Genomic DNA, 24119 nt, shown 5'->3' with positions numbered 1-24119 from the left:
CTCAGCATTCTTAAGTTCATGGCAAAACTCAACAGATTTAACTTCAATGCAGTGACTCCAGCCCTCTTCCACTACCAAGCTGCCTCCTCTTCCTAACAGCAGCAAGCACCTCTCAGCCCACTCCTTACCACACTTTAAAACCACCGATGACTGAACAGTGTGCTATATATGGAAGACTACAAGTATTAGTGAGAAATAGAGTGTACCTCCCCAGCAGATGTGCTTTTTGAGTCATTCACCCAGAGAGTGATGCATTGAAGTCCTCTACGTTCCCATGTTGCAGTTAAGCATCACGCAGGGCTAGAAGAGCTGGCCTCGAAGCAACCATGGACCAGTCTCCTTTCTGCATTGGGTACTAGAAGCGTGTGAGCATGTAAGCACCCAACTCGTCTGTACAAGGGCATCGTCATAACCACCCACAGTGCTTTCTCCCACAGACCCAGCATCGGGGAGCCTAGCCTGAGACTTTACTTTAACAGAGAATTGCATATCTGATCCCTCTTGCAACCATACCTCAGAGGCATCCATCCTACTTTCAGGAGTGGATGGTTTCTACTCATCATTTGTAAGCTATCTGTTCCCAAGACAGACAGAAAAGCCTAGAAGCACTCTTACCTGTGAAAGGAGTAAATAACACATGACACATTTTTGGGGCTTTTGTACTGATTTTACCCATGATCTAAATTTCTGTAAGTCTAAAGAAGAACTTGAATTTTTTTTTTCATTAAATATGACTGAATCTTTGTTATTTTAGAAACGTAAGATTTATTACCTCTATTAGAGGTACAACAGTGCTAAAGCTGGGCCATCCCAAACTTTCTCAGTTAAAGGCTGTGCAAACAGTAATGGGATACATCTGTCCATCTATACACTGCAGGACATAAAAGCAAATCCACTCATTAGTGGGTGTTCACACTCTACATGTGTGCAGGAGAGAAGGGTACAAGAAAAGGTGGACAAGGCTGTCAGCCTTTGCAGAGCTCAGTGAGAGCTCCAGTGCATGAGATCCAACTGTGTCCTTAATGACCACAAGCATAAAAACCCCTAACATATAAACCCAGACTTCATTCTTTTCTGCACTTGGAAAGAGATCTTGTGTATCTTTTTCGCTTCTTGACCTATGAGGAAATGTGTCTCACATGCCTACTCACTGCACCACTGGATAACCTCCTCCACAGAGACATTCTCTTCTTGTACAGGGCTCGTGCAGACTGTTTCTCAGAAATACCTCCATAGGATAACCCGGTGCTGAAGAATCACTGAGAAGCAGTCCTAGAACCAGAAAGTTATCTTGTATAGGTAAACATTTCACTGTATAGTTATGCCTAGAGGTTCTTTAACAATCTGAATAGTGATATTTACTTTGCAAGCGAGCTGGAATTAAGAAAGATAAAGAGGTAGAGAAACCTGCTTTTAGTGCATTAGCATTCTCTTATCTCCAGCATGTCTCTGAACAGTTTTCAATCACATTCAGTCAAAAATTGTTAAATGAAAACTTAAGAGATACCACATACATCTAAAGATGTATTTCGTGACAGGGGAAAGGTATTCCTCCCTCATTCTTTGTGTTCTATGAAACACTGAAGAGCCATTTAAGCCTCAGGTTTATCAGGGATTGATTTTAACTATTTTAGTAAACACAAAAAGTTGCTAATCATTATCTCAAATTTCTTATTGTTTAATCTGGACACTCCCAAAACAAAAGCCGTCAAGATGATTCAAAGAGGAGTTTCAACCTTTGGACCAGCTCTAATTGCAATACTTCGTTCTCATGATTGCTGCAATTCAACAGACTCCAACATGAGCATAGCCTTCATGTGTGGTCTGTGACCTACTCGCTCCAGCATTGCCCTGGATGACAGCAAGAGCTACCACGTGGTTCCTATCTGTAATCTGATGTCCCCAGTGGCTCACAGCACCACAAACCAGCTGAAAGACCTTCTTCTGTTCCCTTGCATCCATTATCATAGAAGTTAGGTGCACAAATCCATTCACTCGTGTTCAGTAGTGGGAGACTATTTGTGACAGGGTCAGGCAGTGCAGTTGGAGATCTCACTTGGCCACCCAAAGCAATGAAGAATCAGGCTTCAGCCACCAGACAGCAGTGTGAAAACTCTTCCTGGTAGTCTGTGTCTTGAAATGGTGGCCAAGAGAGGTAAGACTGCAGCTCACAAACCTCTCAGCTTTTCCTTGCTGACAACTTTTCCAGGACAGACAGCCTCTCTAGCTACAGACTTGTTTTGGAAGAGTTATATCCCAGAAATCAAGGATGGACACAAGGCTTGGCTCCTGCTTTCAGAGTTGAACCATCCTGCTGGGGCTGGACGAGGAGTGACTATCTAAATACTTCCTACAAATCCAGAGTAAAGTGAGATTATTATGGTTTGTGATAATATCCCTGTTTAAATAATTAAGGCAATTCATTTGCTCGTAGCAAATATGATTCAAGGACTACATGTAGAATTTGTGATCAAAGTACTACCCTATAGCCCATATTTATCATCCTAGGTCCAGTGACATTTGTTAGTAAATACAAAAGTAATCATTGCTAAGTGATGGTAAATCAGTGGCAAGGCTTGAACAGCTGTTGTCAAGTAGGAAAACTTCAACCAAGAACCCGTGGTAAATGCTGAAATCAAATGAAACAGCAGGGTAGTAATGGAAACTTTTGAACCTTTTCACACAGAGGAACAAGAAGATTTATCTTCCTGATTGCTCTAATGTTTCAGATAGCAGGAGAACATGGGCCTTAATGTCAGCTAGTAAACTTCTCTGACCTTTGAAGGAAACTCCATGTGACATGACAATCACAGTAATCAGAGCAAGGTCTATCTGCTCTGGTACAGCTTCACTGCATGAGAAGATACTCCTTTTTCTCCTCACAAGTGCTTAGTGCTCTGCTTCATTCATTGCACAAGACAGATAGTGCTCACCTGATTACCAGTAATTGGATACCACAAAAAATAAAATCAGTGTACTGCCCTATGTCCTATTCATCACATATTGCTCCAGTCTGAGGACAGAGCCGCCAGAGCTTAAGGGCTCTGCAAATACCCATTAATTTCTACAATCTGCAAGAATGTCAGGATATTATCATTTCCACTCTCCTATACTGAGTCACAAACATCAAGGTCACAGTAGCCCTTAATAGCAGATGCACAATTTAAGACTGCTAGAACTGAATTTTGCAAAGAATTTGTACTTTATTCCACTGTTCAACTTTTCAATCCACTTTTCAAAGTCATTGGTACTTCTTGCACCAACTGCAGATTCCCAAAGCTCTGAATTACCAGTTTTTGCAAGTTATTCTAGGCTTTGTTCAAGCAGTTCTGATTTTCCCCAGCACCAGAAGCCCCCAAGTAGCTGTGCTTGTACGCCCTGAGTAGATGTGTCTGCACACCCCCCCACACCAGTCTCTCCACTGCTTCTCATCTGCTCATCTAGTTTCTTCAAGGCTCCTCCCTTTTCCCAGTTTCTGTTTTCTCCTTTCCAATTCAAATCTCATTTTTACAAGCTTTTTCTTTCAACCTACTCCTTAAAAATCTCCTACCTATTTGGTCCTTGTTTCTTCTGCATGTGAGTCAGGTAGCTACCTCCAGCTTCTTAACTGGAGCCAACAGGAGCCTCTAAAAGCAGTGCATGGGAAGAATATTCCAGTTATATTCAGTGAAGGCACCCAAACCCATCACAGCTTGCAGCAGCCTGCGGAGCAGTCACAGGAAAATTTCTGTTCAGAAGTTGACTGGGCTGGAGCACACCCAGGACCGACAGACAGTGTGGGAATTTATCTGCCACCACATCTATCCAGTCTGCAAAACCTGAGGTCTCCAGTTCATAGACATCAAGAGATTTTCCACAGAGATAAAACCCGCATCTTTGATTCTGGATTTCAAGAGTGCTCTCCTCTACTGGAACAGGCAAGAACCTTTTAAAAACTTTTTTTGTTTCCCTCTTTTTAAGTAGGGCAAAATCAATGCTCTCCTCCACCCTAGTTCATGTAAAATAATAAAATATTTGAGCTAAATGTTCCAGCAAAGTTCAGGTTTGGAAATATACCTGACACAAAAATGTTTCCATCCAAAGAATTACCTGTCAGCAGTCACAGTCTATTGAAACTGAGGCAAGCACTGAGACTAAAGCAATCCCAACACCAGAGCTTCCCAGCCTTGCCCGAGCCACCGAGGGACTGCAAGTGCCACGTTCTGCTTTGCTACGCCGCTGCTCCCCACGCCTCTCCATCACAGCTCCTCTGCCTGAGCAAAGGAACAGGCACATTCACACCTTCTCCTCCGCTGGCAGAAGGTATTCAGAAAGCTAACTCTGGCTGTGTCACCTCTCCATGCAGCCTTCTCCGGTCATCCCCCCGGGCCGGAAAGCTGCTAGCTGTCAGGGAAGGTGGTGCTAAGAAGGTCTTCCTACACAGGAACACATTAGGGAGGAAAAAAGGTGAACCAGAGAGTTTCTGAGAAAGATATGGCCCTGTCAGTGTCCTCCCCATGGGTCTGTGAGAGGTTGCTGGGGGGCACAGGGAAGCCCCACAGGGGCACTCGCTGCTGGGATGCGGAGGGCCCTATTCAAGCTTCTCTTCCCCTTCGCAAAGGTATTTTGGGAAAAGGCTCTCAGCAGTGGAAAGCCAGAGGCTGCTTCCTGTAAGAAAATACCCCACTCCCCAGCACAAAGTTTCTTCTCATTATTTTGCTGACAAGCAGTCATGCAGCCTCTCGACCACCCAACCCCTGCTGCTTCCTCTGCATTCTGGGCACAGACCCCGCACCCCCTCACTGCCATTACCGGGCTGTGGGGCAGCCAGGAGACCCGGGGTTACCGAGTGACCCCAGGAATTAGGGGAATGCACAGTGAAGGAGGTGAACAGATAAGTGTTTAAATAATCTCCATCATCATCAGTTTCTCCGTAATCTCAGTTTTTGGCTGGTTGGAGGGAGAGACAAACCACATGTAACTGTGCAGGGGATGGGGACAACAGCAACATTAGTTTGACTTTCTGATGGCTACAGAGGCTGTAATTTCTTTTTATTTCCACTGTATCCTACGTGAAAAGCATTTCAAGACCTGCCCCACCCCCCCAGACCCTATTATGGAAAGCTGGATCTCAGAAAGCTGTTTTCCAACGTGTCAAATTCAGATTTTGTGGCTCTGATTGACAGTTTTATGAAGACAGCATTAACCCCCGACTGTGCATAAGCAACCAGGTCACTGAACACCAGGAGCGCACAACTCAGTACCCCGGTGCCTCGCCTGGGTTAGATGTACTTCTCGGAGCCCCCATCTCTGGCCTCAGCAGAGTCTGTCCCACCCCTCTGTCATTCAGCAGCCGGCAGGTCAGCTCCCAGGACCTTTACCAAGCACGAGCAGAAGACCTCAAAGAGAGATGGCTCCATCCCACTGCTGCTGCTCACATGGGTTAAGGCCGCAAGTGCACCAGCGAGCCCACCCACTCCCACGCCACCGCCGCCTGCGGGACCTCTCGGGCTGGCCCCACGCGGGTGGCTGGGCACCCGCTGCTGTGGGGTGGCTGTCTCACCTGCAGCAGGTACACAAACTGTACACAAACTTCAGCAGAATGGTGGCAGCTGCAGCAGGCAGAATCTACGAAACACATCCCCAAATCCACCCTTGTGTACTTTAAAACAAACATTTATATATGCTGCTGGGGGTGGCAAAAAATAGCCTGAGTCCCCAGTCTACCTTGTTTTATCACGTGCAGAGCCGAAGCTCTGAGGCTCCTCTCCCTCTGCAGAGCAAACACAGCATTTGCAGGAATAAAGCTGTGCTTATATAAGCTTCTGAGAATGCCAAGTTGAACGTCTGACAGAGGAAAAACTTCTGGTAAACTATTTTTTGTCTTTGAGAGATCTGATCTATCTTCTGTGCACTCCTGACCTTCAGAAAGTATTTTCATCTCACACGTTAAGTATAACAATCCTCTTAACAAGAGAACATTTTGTTAGAGCTTTAAATTGGGTTACGTAAATTATTTGTAGTTCTAACAGCAGGTTTCTCTTCTGTCCACTGGGACAGTTGTTATGAGATTGCTACAAGGTTCATTCGCAATCACTGCAGATAACCATCTGAAGGGACTGTTGGAAATGAGATTTTGTCTGGGGGCTATGCTATGAGTTTATCGAGGCTTTTTATGAAAGCAGCATTTTTGCCAAATAATTTGCAATACAGTAACCTGCACGAGAATTAAAAAATCCCTGATGCGAATAGTAAATAGAGGAAAAAAAAATTCCAACTCCCAAAAGCTTTAGGAGGAACAGAACAGAGGGCAAAAAACCCCAGCATATATATATGTATGTATATAGGTGGTACTGAGCATATCTCAATCCATGAGTTTACTCTTGTTAACCACAGTGAGAATTGCAGTTGGGATTGGGCTCTTTGTTTCCACCAAGTACTTGTTCAGAAAAAAGCAGAGTGGAAAAATTATTCAAGAAGTAATGCTAGAAGTAGTGCTGTTACATCAGAGCAGTCAGTGACTTAGAAACACATTTTGAAGTACTCTCTCTTCACTCTTTTCTTCTCTACAACCCCTAACCAGGCATAGGATTAGACAGTGATTTTGAATGGGAAGAATTCTCAGGCAGTAAAAGCCTCCTGCCTCCCTTTCTCTCATCACTGGTAAGGCTGATTGGGAAAAAAAGTTTCTACTGATTTCTTCAGGGGTGGGAAAAGGAGGGCATCATTTATAAATTGGAAATAATTTTTTAGGTTCCCCATTATATTTATGAGCTATTTAAAAACCCCAACAAAGCAATAAACCAATATTTTATTCAAATGGAAAGCATTTCATTTTACTTTAAGAAAACTGATTTGCTAAAACAAAACTTTAAAATGAAAAGTTTCAAATCAAAATATGGACATTTCATTTTAAAACCTTTGTAAGAGCCTTTCAGATTTTTTTCTCCCTAAGTAGCAGGGAGCAATGAGTTAAAAGTTTCGTCCAAGATAAATATGAACAACCGAGCAAATACAGTAAACCCCATTTCTACACACTCCTGCTGGCATTGAGTTCTCCACAACAGTGGTCCAGAAATCAACAAACCCAGCCACCCCTTCTGCAGCATGAAGGTACTCCAAGGAATGACATTTTCAAGGAGAAAAAACCTGTGGGCTTGTAAACCACACAGACACACATGCACAAGCACAAGAACCATGCAAAAGGTGCTCAGCAGAGGAGGACCTTTACCCACAAAACTTAACATCTACTAACATTTCCAAATCTGCACGGGAATGCTTTGCCTTGATATTTTCAATTGCATTGAGCTAACTCGTGATGTTTTATCTTTTCTTCATATTCCCTCCCCTTCTTTGTTTGATGCCAAATATTTATTTTCAGCAGTCTATACAGAGTTGTCTCATGAATTTATTAGCAGTCTCTCTTATAATCCTTTATCTACAGAGAACGCAATGCATTAGTACTTCTAGGTACAATGTTAAGTGTTCCTCTGCATTATCTAGAGAGACTAGCTGACTAATATACAATGATTATTTATATATTGTTATTTTGGTAACTCTCAAAGAGAGAGATATGTTTTTAAGTGTTAGTTAGAAAGATTGATCTTAATTCTTTATACTTCTTTCTCTCTAAACAAACATCTTATAGAATACACACAGACATTTAACTTACCATTACTGAAGCTATCTTTTGACTTCCTCAGTATCATTAATATTTAAGCAGAAAGAACAGAACAAACTATTACACTAATGATACCACACCAGAACTAACAAAGTAATTTTTAAAAAGTCATCCAGAAGAAGTGAGAAGGTCGACCAGAAAATGCAAGTCAGGAATAGCTGTGCTCCGATGAGGAGGGGAAGGTTATGTTGCTGTGATATGAGTAGTGCACAGCTGTTACTCCAGTAATAATTCATTATATTAATATTTAAATGAGAAGAGGAGGAGGGCATGAGATTGTGTGTGACTCAACAGTCCCTCCCTGTCCTTAAGCAGAAAAATAGGCCACCAATACAGAAACAGCATTAGGAGCTATAGAGTGGGAAGGTTTGTTTTCATTACCTCATGAATAAAAGCAGGCAAACTGGTCCCCAAAGACATCTAGAAGTTATCCTGGTTTTACTATTGCAAGTTAAATTCTGTTTCTACTCTCAGAAGCAGCCATTACCTAACAAACCAGTGCTCTAGGTCTGTACCTGGTGTTTCTTAGAGTTCACTTCCTGCAAAGAGCTGCCCACAGGAGCCTCACCTAGCAGTTCCTCACAGGGAATTGCTGAATTGCTGCTGTACTTTGCCATTTATCTACAGACACGTCAATAGAACCCATTTCTTTAATCAGTGCTTACTTACCTCCAGGCTTGTTTCATTATCTTGGGCCATCGGGGTCTCTGGCATGGGCAGGCTTAGGAAACCTGTGGCACCTGAGGAGACCTGTGGCACCTGAGCTGGAGCAGGAGTGGCTGCCTGCAGGAGAAGGTGTTGCGAGGAGCAGAGCCTCAGCCCCGGGGAGCCTGGGGGAGCTTCAGGAGGTAGAGCAGCAACACCCAGCAACAGCAGGCTCAGCACAAGGTGGAGGGCTGGAGGAAACAGCTGATGCAGGCATAACCCAGACAGATGTGGGTGGCATCCCTGGCAGCAGAGGCAGCCTGACCACGCTTGGTTGCATATAGGGTTGCACAACTTTATCCAACAATTCAATATAAACACACCGCTCACATGCTAGTTTTTTTTGGGGGGGCTGGGTTTTTCTTTTTAATTCTGTACAACTCCTCCTTGTTAGATGAAAGAGTGTTACTATGACACCCCTGGCTGAGCATCACCTTGTTGACTATATAACTCTATAAAAGTAATAAGCAGCCATTTAACCAGAAATACAGACACAGACTCCAGAAATGGCCATGAGGCTAAATAACAAATAGTTTGTAACGGAACAAACCCAAAGAGAAGCATTCAGCTTAGTGCTCGGCAGGAAAATACAAGGTACACAAAGTACAACCATTGAGAGATGCCAAACTCATGCAGTTAACATCAGTTCTCAGCACACAAAGGTAAATTCTTCTCCAGAAATTTTCTATTTTTTCCTATTCAGACAGAGACATTCTCCTCCCCTTCTTTTCATTAGTCTAATCCTTCAAGATCAAGTTTGCAAACAGCCTGAATTAATGTTGATATTATTTTTAGCTGACTGATATGAAGGTTTTATTCACTGCATCCTGTACAACAGGATCTGTGTTATTAATAAATTGCAGAAAACACCACTCATCAGATCTTCTACGTATCTGTTGTCAGCGTCCCAGTACAGTGACCATTTAAAACTGATCTTCATAACTTGCTACAAGGGTTTGTACATGAAGCAAAATCAGACCCCTGGGCACATTGGAGGAATGGGGAGTATTGATCTTGACTGCTCACAAGACTGGATGACAAGGGTCTGCAGGAAGATACCCTCTTCTCTGTATTAGTAATTACACTAATGCAGGAGAGGTTGGGCTCTTCCTCCTTGGATTTTGGGAGTGCTGGAGGAACAGACCTGCCACACTGGCTTTAATCTCTGGCAGAGCCCTCCCTCCAGCTCCACCACCACTTGCTGCCTCATGGGTAGGACAGATACACAAGGCTGGAATTAGCCACCTACCCTGTTAGCACTCCCAGCTGGGACTCATATGTTTTCAGTCACATGCAGAGGCAGAAGCCATCCTCCAATTCCTTGAGCTTCTGCATCAGCCTCTAGTGACAGCTCTAGCTCCAACAAGTATCTGACTACTGTGAGTTTGAAGACCATTTGCATTCCCAAAGCTGCACCCTCACTAGTATCTCAGCAAGGGCTCAGTCTTCAACCAGCTTGGATGCTGACTTGTGTCTCTGGCCACAGAAGAGTTGAGGAAAAATGTTGGAAGAAGCAGGAGTCCTTAACATTGCAAACATCTCTTTCTAAGTGAAGGGGTTGGATCTGGTCCACAGGAATGCAAAATATTTGCTGCTCTCTATACTAGTAGTACCAAACATCATTTAAGATAAGTGAAACTTGCTCCCTTCCTCCTTGTACGTCCTCCTCCACACTATATACACACATACTATTTCAGAACCAAAATCCTCCTTGTGCAAGCAGTTGTCCAGATTTCAAAACATTCATGGACAATTGCTAAAATAATCTGCAGAGCAGCCTCCAGTTTTCCCATTGATCTTCAGTAGCCTGAAAAGGTTAACAAGCCAAAGAGGTCTCACTACTATTCCCTCCTTCCTTTTAGTGTGCATTTTAAAATGCAACTGCATGAAGCACAGTAATACACATTAACAAGAGGAGAAGGCTAATGTATCACTTTAAATCAAGAAAAACTGTGGACAAAGGTTAAAAAGCCTTTGCAACCACTGAATTGTTAATTGAAGGTGAATGTGTGATAGAAGATAAACATTTTCAGGGTCAGCTGACAGATTTAATAGCTTCCATAAAATACCACATTGCAACAGCTTTTATACTGTCTTTATGGGTGACCATCAATTTCCATCTGGGCTTGGTGGCAACCAAATCAATGTGCAAAGTTTGAGGAGGCCCAGAAGCCCAGGCTCAGTTCTTGCTCTTCTTCCAGTAACAGTAGTTGCTAGTTTAATCCAAATCCATAGTCTTGGTTCAGAAGAGGCTCCAGCCTCTGCTGACAAATACCTTTGAGGTCAAGACTTTTCAGGCTTTGTCCAATGTCTGCCCAAATGCCACACCATTCCAGCCTATGCTCTTAGTTAAAAAGAAAAAAAGAAAAAAGAAAAGGCAAATTCACCCAATTCTTTTTGTTTCTAAAATACAATATTAACAAGGGAATCCTGCCTGAGGAGGCTACCACTAATTCCTCAAGTGCCCTTGGATGTCCTTTTGTGCTGAAATTCCTCTCCTGTGGATTCAGGGGTAGCCTCCATTCACCTTGGAGAAGACATGTGCCAGTTAGAGAAGGAATGAATACCAAATTCAAAGATTGGTCAGTGGCAGTTAGTTCCATTGGTGAGTCTCATTTCAAGAGAAGTAACCTAACTCCTAACTCAGGAGGTATCACACCACTCATTCATTCTTCTTATAAGCAAGCATCAGGCCCCCACCACAGTCACAGGGAAACTCATGGACACAGAAGAGTTCACTGTAAGGCTGGCTGCTGCACTTGCCCTAGGAACAGAGGGATCAATGTGAAGAGCCATGCTGACACCAAAAACCCCAAACCCTCATCACATGCAAATTCTAATTTAATTAGCAGCACTAGGGTTTAAAGGTATGACCACCACATGCAGACTGCTGGGCCCAGCCCCTGGCATGGTCAAACACAGCCTGCACCCATGACCAACTTCTCCCTAACCAGATGGGCTCCATAGTTTGGTCTTTCTAGATGAAACCAGGCAGTCATGCTTCCTGAAGGCCACACAAGTGGACAAACTCCCCTCTGGCTCTGCAAAGGCCATGTGGCTCACTTGAGGAACTAACAAATGCTCTCAGAAGTGCTGTGTCTAACTTAGATTTCGAGTAACAGCAGCAAGGCTTACATAGTTGTTTATCAGTCAAAAAAAGAGGGGTAGGCTTTTTATAGTCTAAACTTTATGAAGTGATAAAGATCTATGAATCATCTAACATGCAGTTTATCTACAGACAAATAGGATTAAAAATAGAGCAGGTAGTTTCGTCTCTTTTTTTTTTTTTTTTCTTTTTCATTGGAATGGAAACAAAAAGAAAGCAGTAGATGAAGAAAAAGATGGCTGCTGAGGATGCTGAGCACAAGGCTATGGCTGAGGACTGCAATGAGAGCTTCCTCAATTATTATATTACCCTAATGAGAGGCCCAATCTTAGGTACTCTCAAGTGGCCCTTTTCTGTAATGAGGATCTCAGTATTTGGCCTGTTCATATTTTTAATTTCTCTGCCCCCCCTCTGTCCAGGAAATCACAAGGCTTGGCATTTTACTGCTGGAATCGATGCAAAGACTTCTGCCTTTTAAGAGCTTGGCTCTGCCTCAGAGTTTTTTAATCTTTCCTTTCCTAAATGTAATTGATTGACCGGAGTGTGCATCCCTGGGTCAGTTTTCAACTCATGAACCAAATAGCTCCTCTTAACTTGGAAGAAATCCCAACAGTTTCCCAAAGAATTTTCCTTGGGACAGTCTGGAAACCCTCCTTTGTCAATAAATAATTTCTACCAAGTGAAACACTGACAGAGCTACTCCACTCAGCTAACTATACCATGAAACATTAACCTCCTTCCCTGCCCCGTGGTGGCAGAGACTGTGTTTTGCTGCTTCATGACCCATGTCTGACCTCATTGTGGACTCCTGTATTTTCAGCACACCTCCCTGAGGTTCGGGATTGAGTTACATGGCACCTACATTTAAAGCAGCAGATGAGAAAAAGCAACTTTGATTTCTTCCTTGTCTCTACTGGGCATTATATACAGTGAGAGGGGGCAGATAATACCAGGACCACCTGTTCCTCACCCAAGGATGCTTGGTTTCCCTGACACACACCCCCCCACACAGCCTGGCAGTAGTGCTGCCTGATGTAAGGGGCTCTGCCTGCCATCACCTGGGGATCTTGCTGCTCCAGCACACTCAGAAGAGCTGTGGCTCTGAGGGCTGGGGAGGAAGAGAAGAAATATGCTGCCAAGGAGAGCAAGGGCAGATGCCCACTGCAGAACCAGATGGATATGGGACCATAGGGGCCACTCTGCTGTGACACAACACGTGTCCCTGACAGAGCTCCTTGGACACAGCCATGCCCAGCAGTTGGTAGCACAGTTGGGCAGCACCAGCAAGTTCAGTAGCACCACTGTCACCTCAGAGGTCCCTGAGGCTGAGTGACATGGGTGGCACATACTTGAATGCCATTACACTTTCGGTTGTGCCTGCAGCGAGACAGGGCACAAATTTGTACCCATTGCTGCTGGGCAGGAACCGTGACACTGGAGACACCAGGGCTATTGTTCCATGGAGCTCCAGGACCTTGTGATAATTCTTGAGGGTTTCAGAGTGTGAGATGCTCTGGGAGACCCCTGTCACTCCAACAATCCCACCAGAGAGGGTTTGCCCAGAAGAAGGTCATGCACGATGCCAGAGCAGCACATGGGCAGAAGCCACCTCACCAGTATCCTAATTGACACCTATGCCTCTGGCTCTTCCCTATGCACTCCTTCCAACCTCACCCCTGCACTGAGCAGTTTCTTTACACCCACATATCTCCACACCCACAATTCTCTCTCCTCCACCTGTCATGATATGCAGCCTCACTGTGCTGACAAGCCCACGCCACACTATTCAATCTTGCTAGCAAGCCCAGAAAAGGAAGCCTTGCTCAAGCCCCTACTCTTGGGGTACAAACCAAGCAGAGCACCAGATCTCCCTTCCTGACTCATATCCAGAGGAGCTTTATGCCTGGTGGCATTGTCCTGCACAGGTGTCCATTTCAGGAGGGCTGCAAGGCTTTGCCAAGCCTGTGCCAGCAGCCCAGAGCTGTTTTGTAATTAGGATGCTCCACTCGAGCAAGAGAAGTTGTTAAGAGAGACAAGTATAGAAGAATGTTTGTGGAAAGGGCTGGGTAAGGAAAAACAAGGCAGTTTAATGTTCTCACAAAGAGCACTGATCCAGAAAAAAGAAAAGGAAAATATATTTCTTTTCATTAAAAAACAAAACCAAACCCACTTTTCCTTCAGTGCAGGTAGACTGCAGAGCCTCCTGCATAAAGGCTGTTACAGCCCTGCTAGCTGGCCCAGACTTGACAGTGCTGCACTAGGAGAAAGAAAAACGCCAAAACAAACAAACAAAAACCCCACTCTTACTCAGAAGTCAGCCCTCTGCCTGCAACCTGCACACGCTAGTCACAGCACAACCAGGACAGCCAAGGAGCGATTAGGTCAATTTACAGGAACAAGCTCACACAGCTCAGAGTCCACAGCTCCCTGGAGGGCCCCGCGCTTTCACCAGGGCTGGCCAAGTCTGACACAGGCAGGTCCTCTCTCCCCTTATGCCTTGGCTTCTCTTTAGAGCTTTGCTCCCAGAGGCCCTGGGCAGATCCCAAGGGACACAGGGAACAAAGTAGATGCCAAGTCCTGGCCAAGCTCTGCCAGGCACAAGGTAACAAAGGGCCCTAAGCTGCCCTGTGCTTCTGGATGTGAGACTCTGGTTTTGGGCTGCTCATTAGCGTGCTCATTAAGAGGTGTCCAGTACCAATCTGCAAGGCTCAGCAGAAGAAAACCAAAGGAAAAGCCATACGGGCCTCGGTTATCTTGATGTCCAATTAGCACGTCTACTTATGAGAGCTGCTACTGCCAGGCCAAGTGCCTCAGCCTGGAGTGCCCACCACTGAGGTTGATAATGCTGCAGATTTGGCACCTGGGCCTCCACACTGCCACCTGTGTGGACTGCTCTGCCTGCTGGGTGCCGGCCACCCGGTGAGTCCTCAGCCCCTTCCCGCTCAGCATGAAGGAGTTGTCAGTGGAGCTATCTATGGGATACTCTCTTGGCTGATATCTCCCTCCAGAGCTTGTGGCTGAACTCTCATTATTTTGTCTTCAGCACCAGCAGCTCTTATACTTTCAACAGAGATGCTAAAGCAGACTGAGATATTACTTGAGAAAGCCAGCTCTCTGCTCTACCTGCTTTACCTGTTCAGCCTCCCTTACAGCCCTTCCTTGGCCCAGCTAAAGTCATCTCAGCAACTTGGATGGTAAAACATTTAGCCTTAAGGTCACAGCTGGGACAAAGCTGTAACAGGGCAGCATAGACACGACCATCCTTATACAGTCCTACAATTTCTGCGGTAAGAGATGGTGTTAGTGCCTGCTGTACATGCCCAGCCATGCGAGGTGAATCCATAAGGAGCAATTCACCCTGCTGCCTACTGACTTGACCCAAGAGGTTTGGATGTGTATATTCAGAGTCTAGAAGCATAACATCCACAACAGATACACCACCCCAAACATGGAAATATTCCTGCCACATCCTCACTGTAGCTGGCTTAGCCTTGACCCCTGTAAATGAAGAATGCCTAAGGCTGGTGAAGAAGGTAGAAAAATCTCTCTCAGGAGCTCAAACTCCAGAACAAACAACTGTTACAGGGATAGGGAACAAGGGAAAGAGGAAAGGGAAAGAAGGAAGGGAAAATATTCAACAGAGGTTGTATTGTGCATGAGGATCAGGCAGCTTAAAGTGCCATAAAATCCTTTATACAAATGTTCTTGAAGTAAAACAAAAAGCAGCTATTCTCCGGGAAACCGTAGCTACCCTCAGTGATTATTACAACAGCCAGAAGGATGCAGTATTTTTTCCTTTTTGAATGAGATGCTGTCACTAGTGGCATCCACCTGTATACTTACAGAATACTTTAGATGAGCATATCAAGTTCAAATGGAAACAGTTTAATACATTTATATACCCAGGCTGGATAGGGCTTTGTTCAATAACATTTCTCATGGTGAGATAAGGGACAGGACTGAAAGCAGCCATTAACTGTCAATCAAAGCACACATCAGTTTATTCATGGCTTTCCTTACCCCTGGGAAAGGATAAACAGTTTAGATATCCCTCAATTAAATCTCTCCAGGATCACCTAGTCACAGATTTGCTTTTGATATCCTACTTTTAAAACTTTTTGTTGCTGTCTACTGCATTCACTACAAGCAGAGTTGGTGCAGCATTACATTTTTTTGTTTTAATCCTTGCTTTTGCCAGAAGCTTAGTCAACATCTTGAGTCCTACCCCACTTGCTCAGACAAAATCTCACTGATCGAAAAGATGAATGGGGCTCATTTCCTCATTTTGTCCCTTGGGACAAGAAACATACTTAATAATGCTCCAGGTTACATATGGCTCAGATATACTGCCCGAGTCTTCCAGTGCTGCCTGTTCTGGAGCAGATTTCCTGTATCCCAGACAGCTTCCCATTTAAACAGGCACACACTTCCTTCCCACCATGCAGGTGGGACTGTAAGCACCTACAATCCTGCCTTATTAAGCCCATATCTTCTGAGCAGGTCACAAGGGCATATTGGAAGCAAAGAGGTCGTGTTTAAGCCGCCAAACAGCTATTCTTTCACCAGAGCAGCAGCAAAACCGGTGCTGCACAGATCCATAGAGGAAATTCTGCCATAATAAGCTTAGATCAGAGTCCAGAGTAGGTGGAAACATGCCAGTTAATGACTTCCAGCTCCAGCATGGAGAGCACACTGGAGGAGGACAAATGGAGCAGTGTCTGTCCTGAGCTTGGGAAGTCACAGAGCTCCTTTCTGCTAGATGCTCCATTTGTGTATTTGGAGAGGGGGTGGCTATAGGGATGGACACACACAATGACAATTAGAAACATGCCACACATTTGGATCTCAAATCAGACGGGCTTCCCCAACATTTTGTGGTATTAATAGTTGGCTCTTCATTTAACCCATTACAGGACAGAGCTATTACATGAATTCAGATGGTGCACCGAGTCCTGAGACTGGTACTGCTTCTCCCTTGGGGCTGGGAAGGCAGGGAAGGGAGGGAGGGCTGGGAGCCCACTGCCTGCACCTGTGTCTTTTCTTACTTACAAACTTCATCCCAGGCACTTTCAAAAGATACTGAGCTTGTCATAGAATAAAGGGCACAGCCACAACCTCGTCCTTCACAGGACACGGAGACATCCTCCAGCATGCAGCCAAGGCATCCACCTGGGACTACAGGACAAGGGAAAGGAAAGAAAACTACATCTGTGACCTGCCAGTGGATTAGCATTTAAATAAAGATCAAGCTTAATGATATACAGCCCTCTCAAAACTGAGGCTTGATAGGAGCCCAGATACTACCCATGCAGCAGGACCAGTACTTACCTGGGAGCCATCAACAGGCCCACAGTCAAAGAGAAACAGGTCAAGAGTCTCTAAGGTGCAACCACTATATTCAACACACACAACCAAAAGGGCCAAAAAGTCTGCAGGACCGTACAGATAAGCATCAGGACTGCAGCAGGCCATGCTACCGCTCCATATCATCATCCCCATTAAAGAGGGTTGATCATTTCCATGTTTCTCAGATGTCCATCTTTATTGTTCATGGCTCTCACAGTCAGAGGGAAGTCTGGGACCGAAATCCCAGGCTCCCACCCTTTTTACCATTAAAGCACCTAGCCATGCAATTCCCCTGGTCTTCAGCAGGCCCTCAGATTTGAACACTCCCGCAGCAGGATCACCTGTGCTCTACCCTGTTTCTCTCCTCCACCAGCCCTCCAGAGGCTGAGCAGCAGGTCCTGTCACCCCCATCTCCTCAGCCAGGGCACCCTGTGAGGGCTGATGGTCAATGCATTACCAGGCAGGCAGCACATGCAGCAGGGTCTCACTGCCAAGCACAGTAGACAAGGTTAGTGTGCCTTCACTGGGGGAATGATCCAGCCAAATGCTGGCCAGAAGCCCCCCAGATAAGACCTCCTGGAGATAAGGCTGGAGAGGGAGAAGGGTAAGAACCAGAAGGATGTGCGTTGCCTCCGCTCTTGCTGAGAGACACCTTTACACTCCAGTGCCCTGGGAACTGACAAGAGGGCGTGCTGGGTCTGAACAAATCTGAAACTTTAACTTTCAGAAGTTTGTGCTAACACTTCTGCTTGGTTCTTTTGCAGCATGAGAATCTTGCTTTGAGTGCAGGTTTCCACCCAAAACTCAAAGCAAAACTGCTGACACCACAGGCTTTTACAGACTCTCTGCCCAAAATAACTAGCTTAGTGCAGGTTTGCTCAAAATTCAAATCTCTCTTGTAGGCAGGGCCCAGGGTTTCAGGCTGGTGAGGAAAACAGTGGCTAGGGGCCCCAGGGGGGAGGACTAAGGCAGAGAGAGAACGGGCAAGTCAGGAGCCGAACCCAGCCCTGCTTGTCCGAGCAGCAGACCATGCTCGGTGCAGCCCAGCAGCTCTGCATATCTATGGCTTGAAACATCAAACCTGTTCCTGAGCTGTCGGCATTTCTGAACATAAATCCTTCTATGTGATGATGAGGTTATTTGCCTTAATTACCACATCTGTTTGCTGCCCACCAGGAATAAGGACCATAAACCTTTCCAATGCCTGCATGGGCGCTTGACGAGCTTTCTGCTTCCCCAACTTTGTGGCCACTCTGTGGGTTGAGCACCCCACGGTCTGCCCGTGCTCCAGCTGTGACTTTGTGCCTTCCCTCTCTGTTGTAATCCAGGCTGGAAGCCTACTTCACTTACTCTTTTTAGCAACCTATTCTCTTTATCTGTTACAAACTCAGCAATGCTAAAAACGTAGGACACAATAGCACTTGGATGGGATGCCAGATGTCAAGAATAGCTCCCCTGGCTCCCTGAGCGGGACTGTGGCTTGACAAACCTCGCCTGACAAACACCATTGCAAGCCTTGGAGAATGTGGGAACAACTCTTCCCTCCTGTGTGTTGGATCTGCTGCTCTTGTCCATGGATAAAGGCCATTCTGTGCCTTTCAGCTGCCATTCAGGGCTGCCAGAACAGCCAGAAGCTGCTCTCTGCTTTTTTTTTTCCCCCTATAAACCACAGACAGAAGAAAACCACAGAGGGAAGAAAAGCCTTAAATCAGCATTGGAGATTTGGCTACTACACTTCAGTTCTCTCTTTTATTTTTTTAACCAGGCAGATCTATAGCAGAGATAAGCATATGCTTAAACAGTTTGCTGAATCAGAATCAAAAGAGTACTCAGATTTTCCACTCAAAAGTTGCTTTGATACTTCAGTTATGCTATTCATTTAAGCAGTACACGTAAGTAAAATATATTTGGTTTTGTTTTTTCTTGTGCTTTTGATGCCGATATTTCTGTAGGAAAGACTGCATATCCAGTCACTAACAGAAATTAGTTTTTCGTCGGCAAGACTGACGCTGCAGGGTGGTACAAACAGGCAGTCACCTTGTCAGAAGTGACACTGACAGTCAACGGGCTTTGGTCCCCAGGAGTCAGGCTGCTAAAGGCAGTTTGGCAGTTACATGCTATCCAAAATACTCTTAAATCTCTGGTCTGAAGATACAGTCTAGACTGAAAAAGCCTTGACATAACAGCTCTGTCTCTAACACCAGATTTTCTCAATGCAGTAAAAATGACAAACTTTCCTAGTAAGGGTACTTTTGCTGGCAGAGCATCTCCCAGTTCAGTAAGTAAAATAACCTAAACAGGAAAAAAATCATGTTGATTTAATTATACACCTACAATGGGATTTTAATGATACATTAATGGCATAAAAGAAATCTTTTATTTAACCAGCATTTCCTTATTATCATAAGCTTCTAATGTAGGCCTGGCCTTAGGGACTTGTGGGACAAATTTAAGCCATAAATCACTTTGTGCTGGAAAAGTCTGTAACCATTATCCTTTGCAGATGCAGAAGCCAGTGCACCCTGCTATACAAAGCAAAATCTCTTGCTCTGGGTTTTTTTTAAAGAGGCGACTGTTCACTCGATTTTATTTTTTCCCCTTACAATAGAGAACAACCCTAAAGAGTTTTGCAGGCAGCTTTTCAAAATAAACACGCAAGGTCACGCTGCTGTGGGGAGGAGGGAAAGAACCAGCTCTGCTTCTGGGAGGCAGGAAATGAGTGCTGGGGGAGCGGGAAGCCCCACGGTGAGGATGGCAGGTCCCTGGGAGCACCCGAGCCAGGGCCCGCTGCTCCCTGCCCCATGCTCGCTGAATCAGTGCAACGTTGTGTCCCGTCGGACCAAGAGCTTCAAAGGCAGGCTTTGTGGATCTGTTCTGAAAAGCTTTTTGTTATCAAAAAACCCCCCATAACCAAAGCAAGGCTTACATTTGAAGTTACTTACACATGGCTTTATGTTGTAAAAATCCTTGCAGGAACGATAGTACCGTAGGATATGATTCACTTAGTTACGCATATACTTCAGTGGACTGTAATCTAACATTGTGTCATGTATCTATTTTTTATATATGTATGAGCTGAAACCCTACACTGATTTCTACAGTTAATGACCAAGAGGTTAGTGAAGGATAGCAAAAGCAGCCTCCATTCGGATAAATGCTTGTCTGAGTCTCAACACTAGTCAAATACAAAGTTTGCAAAGTAGGCCTAGAGGAGTAATTGGAAGAGGTCCGCCTCAGTGTTAAGACATCCTTCCTTGCATTTTCTCCTTGAAGGGCAGATGATTGCATGCAATCAAGTTGGAGCAATTAAAAAAAATTACCATTCCAGTGGCTGAAAAGTACCACCCTGATCATTTTAAAGTCGCCGCAGCAGGTGGCTGGAGGTGTCCTGTCTGTGAACACAACAATGCCACTTCACATGTCCCTGTTGAGGGAGTCAACACTTCCCTATGACCACAGCTGGTTCACCCGTGATGGTCTGGCCACCCTTTCTGCCTGAAGCATAGGCTCTCCTAGGGAGCCCTTTTATGCTATAACATAAGATACAGGACTTCAGAGATAGACAGAGAGGGGTTTGGCTTTCTGCTCTCCACTTGGCTGTGCTCTGGCAGCAGTGGATTTGGCATCAGTGCCAAAGCAACCATCAACATGCTGTGCTGCAAGGAGGTGGTATTTCTGGGTGTTGGACCGGTTAAAGAGCAAAATCGCTATTCCCATACATTAAAGAGCTAAATCCCCGTTCCCAGCTACAACACAATGCAGCAATTTGCATCTCTTTCTGGGGAAAGCATCCTCTTGCACAGGACAGAGCCCTTCCCAGAGCAGAGTGGCAGCAGCCTGGGGGTGCTCCGTGGGAAGTGGGATGTCCTCCTGTTACACAGACTACCACAGCTCTATTAAAACCAGTGAGCAGTTCACTCCAGCTAAGTCGCCCCCAAGTAACCAAATATCATCCTGCCTTGCTCATGCTTGTTTTGCTTCAGTCTCCTGCTTTTTTCCCTTGTTCTGAGAAGGAAAGGCCAAGGCAAAAAGAGGGAAAACATGTTTCCTGCCTTCTTTTGAACAACAGAGGATTCTGCAATGCACTGCTCTGCAAGGCAGCAAATACCAGGAACAGTCAGAACAGCGTGAAACCCCTTTGGCCTGCTGAAGCTGGCAAGAACTTTACCATTTACCCTATTAGTGCTGTATGGGTAGAGCCCAGGGAGTGTTTATGCAATAGTGGGTATTTTATATCTGAACAACGGGTTTAATTAGCATTGATCATGCCAGTCATAGCAAAGATACCATATTTTTTTTGTTTAATCAACTAAAAAAACCTATCCCTTCCCAAACCATTACATTCTATCAGAATAAACCCCCATTTGGAGTCTATACTTTGTTTTAGAAACAGGGGGAGGAAGCCATTTCCCTTTGCATTTCCTTTACATAACCTTAATACAACATAATAAACAATTCCGTTTTGCTGCCATTGTTACTAAATCTAGCATCGAGACACTGCTTTTCTAAGAGGGAAAAATTCAGGCATAAATTTTCAAGTCGCATCATCGTTCCGCAGCGTTCCTACGACAACATCGAGCCCTTTCCTAGACAGAAAGGCTAATGAGTCCCTTCAGAGAATGGCACCAGTTTTGGCTCATTTCCACAGAAACAGAAATAGAAAAGTTGGTGTCAAGGCCAAGTGGGTAAGAAAGGCTCCACATTGCAAAAAGCTGAGTAATCCTATGAGACTCAGAGCGGCTCTGGGTAGGGGCTGAGGGCATGCGGCCTGGGGCAGAAAGGCTTCAGCATCCTGCAGGATCAAGCTGTTACTACCGAATTCCTCTCTTTTGCAATCTGTCAGGGAACAGCTGTGCCAAAGTGGAAAAAAATCCCGGAAAGTTATTGAAACATTCTTACTATTAAAGGCCTCATGTTTCCACTGCAAATGTACAAAACTCCCAGTGAGGTTTCTGGTGTCTTTTAAGGTCAGTGTTTGCGGCATTACGAAATATCAGGCGTTCTGCGACACTCTACTCACAGATTTTGGGAACATTTTTAAGTAAGACCATAAAAAAATTGCAACTTGCTCATTGCGATTTACATCACTGCTTGCCCGTAAGCACATGTAACACTAATTTACTGTCCTTTCTGCCACTTCTCAGTACTGATCTGACTTCCGTTTCCTTGGGTACTTCCCTTCCAACTTTGCCCCAGTTTGATCTAGTGACTGGGGCTACTTTAAAACAATCCTCCATCTCCTGCATTTGAGATCCCTAGCGAAAGGGACTGCAGTGACTTGGTGTGGGACTGTGCAGCACTCTGCTGCCTTTGGTTGTAAGGATAAATATTCTATTTCTGTTGTTCAAACTGGCAATCCCAAATGAAGGGTTTATAGAGAGGCATCACAGCAACCACTGTCATCTTCCTTCATCTACACTGGTATCCCCACTGAGGTGGGGGAAAAGACTGCAGACAGCGGAATTAGCCCTGCTGTCTCTCTCTGAACTGCGTTGTTTCATTTTTTCCAAAATCACTAGTATATAATATCCCTCTTGGGAAACAAATCCTTTTAGTAACAGAACTGAGGATCACTTCAAATGGAGAGGGTTTTTTCCCCTTTTTCAAAATTCTAGAAATGCACTCTGAATCGACAGATTTTAATATCTCTCTTTTGGCGAGGAGAGATCAGACACTAAATGGCATTCCATGCAAGTGAGGACTCATTACTGTGAAGCTGTTGTTTCTTGCCCAGCCAGTTAATTGGAGCCTATAAAATTTCCATTGTTCAAACCTGGAGTATCTCATAGGGTATGCCTGGACGAGACAAATCCCAAACCCTCAACCACTGGACTGATACATGGGTTCCCAAACATGCACAGGATGGAAAAGTAACCCAAGACTGTGCCATTTGAGTAGGTTCTGTCCAGGGATCTCCAGTGGAGGTTTTAAACCCATCTGTGGAATTAAAGACACTAAGAGGTGAAGTCACTTGCCTTGAGGCATGCAACAATTTAGTTGCAGAGCTGGAAATAAAACTGAGGAATATGAACATGCTGGACCATGCTATAATCAGCAGATGCTATTGCTTCCAAGTTCTAATTAAAGAGCTGTCATTACACAAAAAGCACTTGTAGTTTGCAGTAAAACTGATAAAGCTCAATAGTCTGGAGTACTGGAGGGGAGGCATATGGTTTTTAAATCTCCCGAAGATGATAATACACTCTTTTTTTTCAGTCTGCCTCAGTCTCTGTAGCTAGCTGATCCCAGCTATAAGGTCTCTCTCTGCTCTAACAAACACAGGATCCTGCCAGTCCAAATTAAGTAATGCTAAAAATATATGGTCTACACTACAATTTCCTACCTGGGACTGTTTCTGTGAAAGAAACTGCACTGCATCGCTCTCATGAAATACATAGAACAACCAGTGCGGAAAAAAACAAGTCAGAGAGAACAGAAGCAGTTGCTGTGCTGCAGCCATCATTAACACAGCTGGCAATGTTTAAATGCATGAAAATAGGTGGTAATCCAAATATAAATGAATCAATTTGATGTCTTGGGCATGCAAGTGCACACACAGACACACATGAATACCCACATTTCACTGCAAAGGGAGCTCCCGCTTCCAGCCGTTCCTAGCACCGCTCCAGCAGAGGCTTGGCATTGGATCCAGCCCCAGTGTTAAGGGTTTGGTTGCCTTAGCACGGGAGCAGCTGTGGATTTACATCCCCAGATCTGTAATCCAGGCAGGGACTCAGCACCACTGCTCCTGTTTCTGCTGGGACCTGCCTCACGGGCACCATGGGGCCGGTGGCAGGGCTCTGCTGGGGTTGGGTGCCAACATGTGCCCAGGCAGCGTGTTTGGGTTTGGGGGGAAGGTGTGCCCAGGGTTGCACAACACCAATGCCTCCAGCTGAGTGAGAAGCAACAGAAACTGTCTCTCTAGAGTCCTGTCCAGCCCTGCTCCTTCAGACAGACAGCAGCTTAACACAGGCCATTGTGAAAGATGAAAGGACGGGGCAAGTGCACTTCTCCATGTTGCCCACAAAAATGAAATACCGCAAAGATTTTCCTACAATCCAGTGATTACTTGGGTTTCATAGTTGGTGAGCCCATATTGCTGTGAATACCAGGGGCGAGGGGTGTATGCAATCACTGCTGGGAGCACAAAGAAGCTTCACTTGCAGCCAAAGACCAGATGAGTTTGTGTGAACTGCATCAAGCCACAAGTGACTGAGAACTGGTATGTCCCATAGCTTCCAGTATCAGTTTTTCTAAGGAAAAAAAAGAAAGGTATCAAAATGAGGCCTTCAACTGAGCTTG

General features: G+C 45.0%; 1 protein-coding gene across 1 annotated transcript in view; it reads right to left on the bottom strand.

Annotated features, from left to right (window-relative positions):
• The window catches only part of MAPK6 (mitogen-activated protein kinase 6), a 31154-nt gene extending 23335 nt beyond the window's left edge, over nucleotides 1-7819 (bottom strand). Inside the window, exon 1 of the mRNA XM_074880002.1 lies at nucleotides 7652-7819. The gene's annotated coding sequence lies outside the window, so the exon portion shown is untranslated. The remainder of the gene's footprint in view (nucleotides 1-7651) is intronic.
• Nucleotides 7820-24119: the final 16300 nt, after the last annotated feature.

Source organism: Strix uralensis, chromosome 11, assembly GCF_047716275.1.
Source record: "Strix uralensis isolate ZFMK-TIS-50842 chromosome 11, bStrUra1, whole genome shotgun sequence".
Lineage (NCBI taxonomy): Eukaryota > Metazoa > Chordata > Aves > Strigiformes > Strigidae > Strix > Strix uralensis.
The sequence above is the reverse complement of the archived record's forward strand: the minus strand, read 5'-3'. Positions and strand labels throughout refer to the sequence as shown.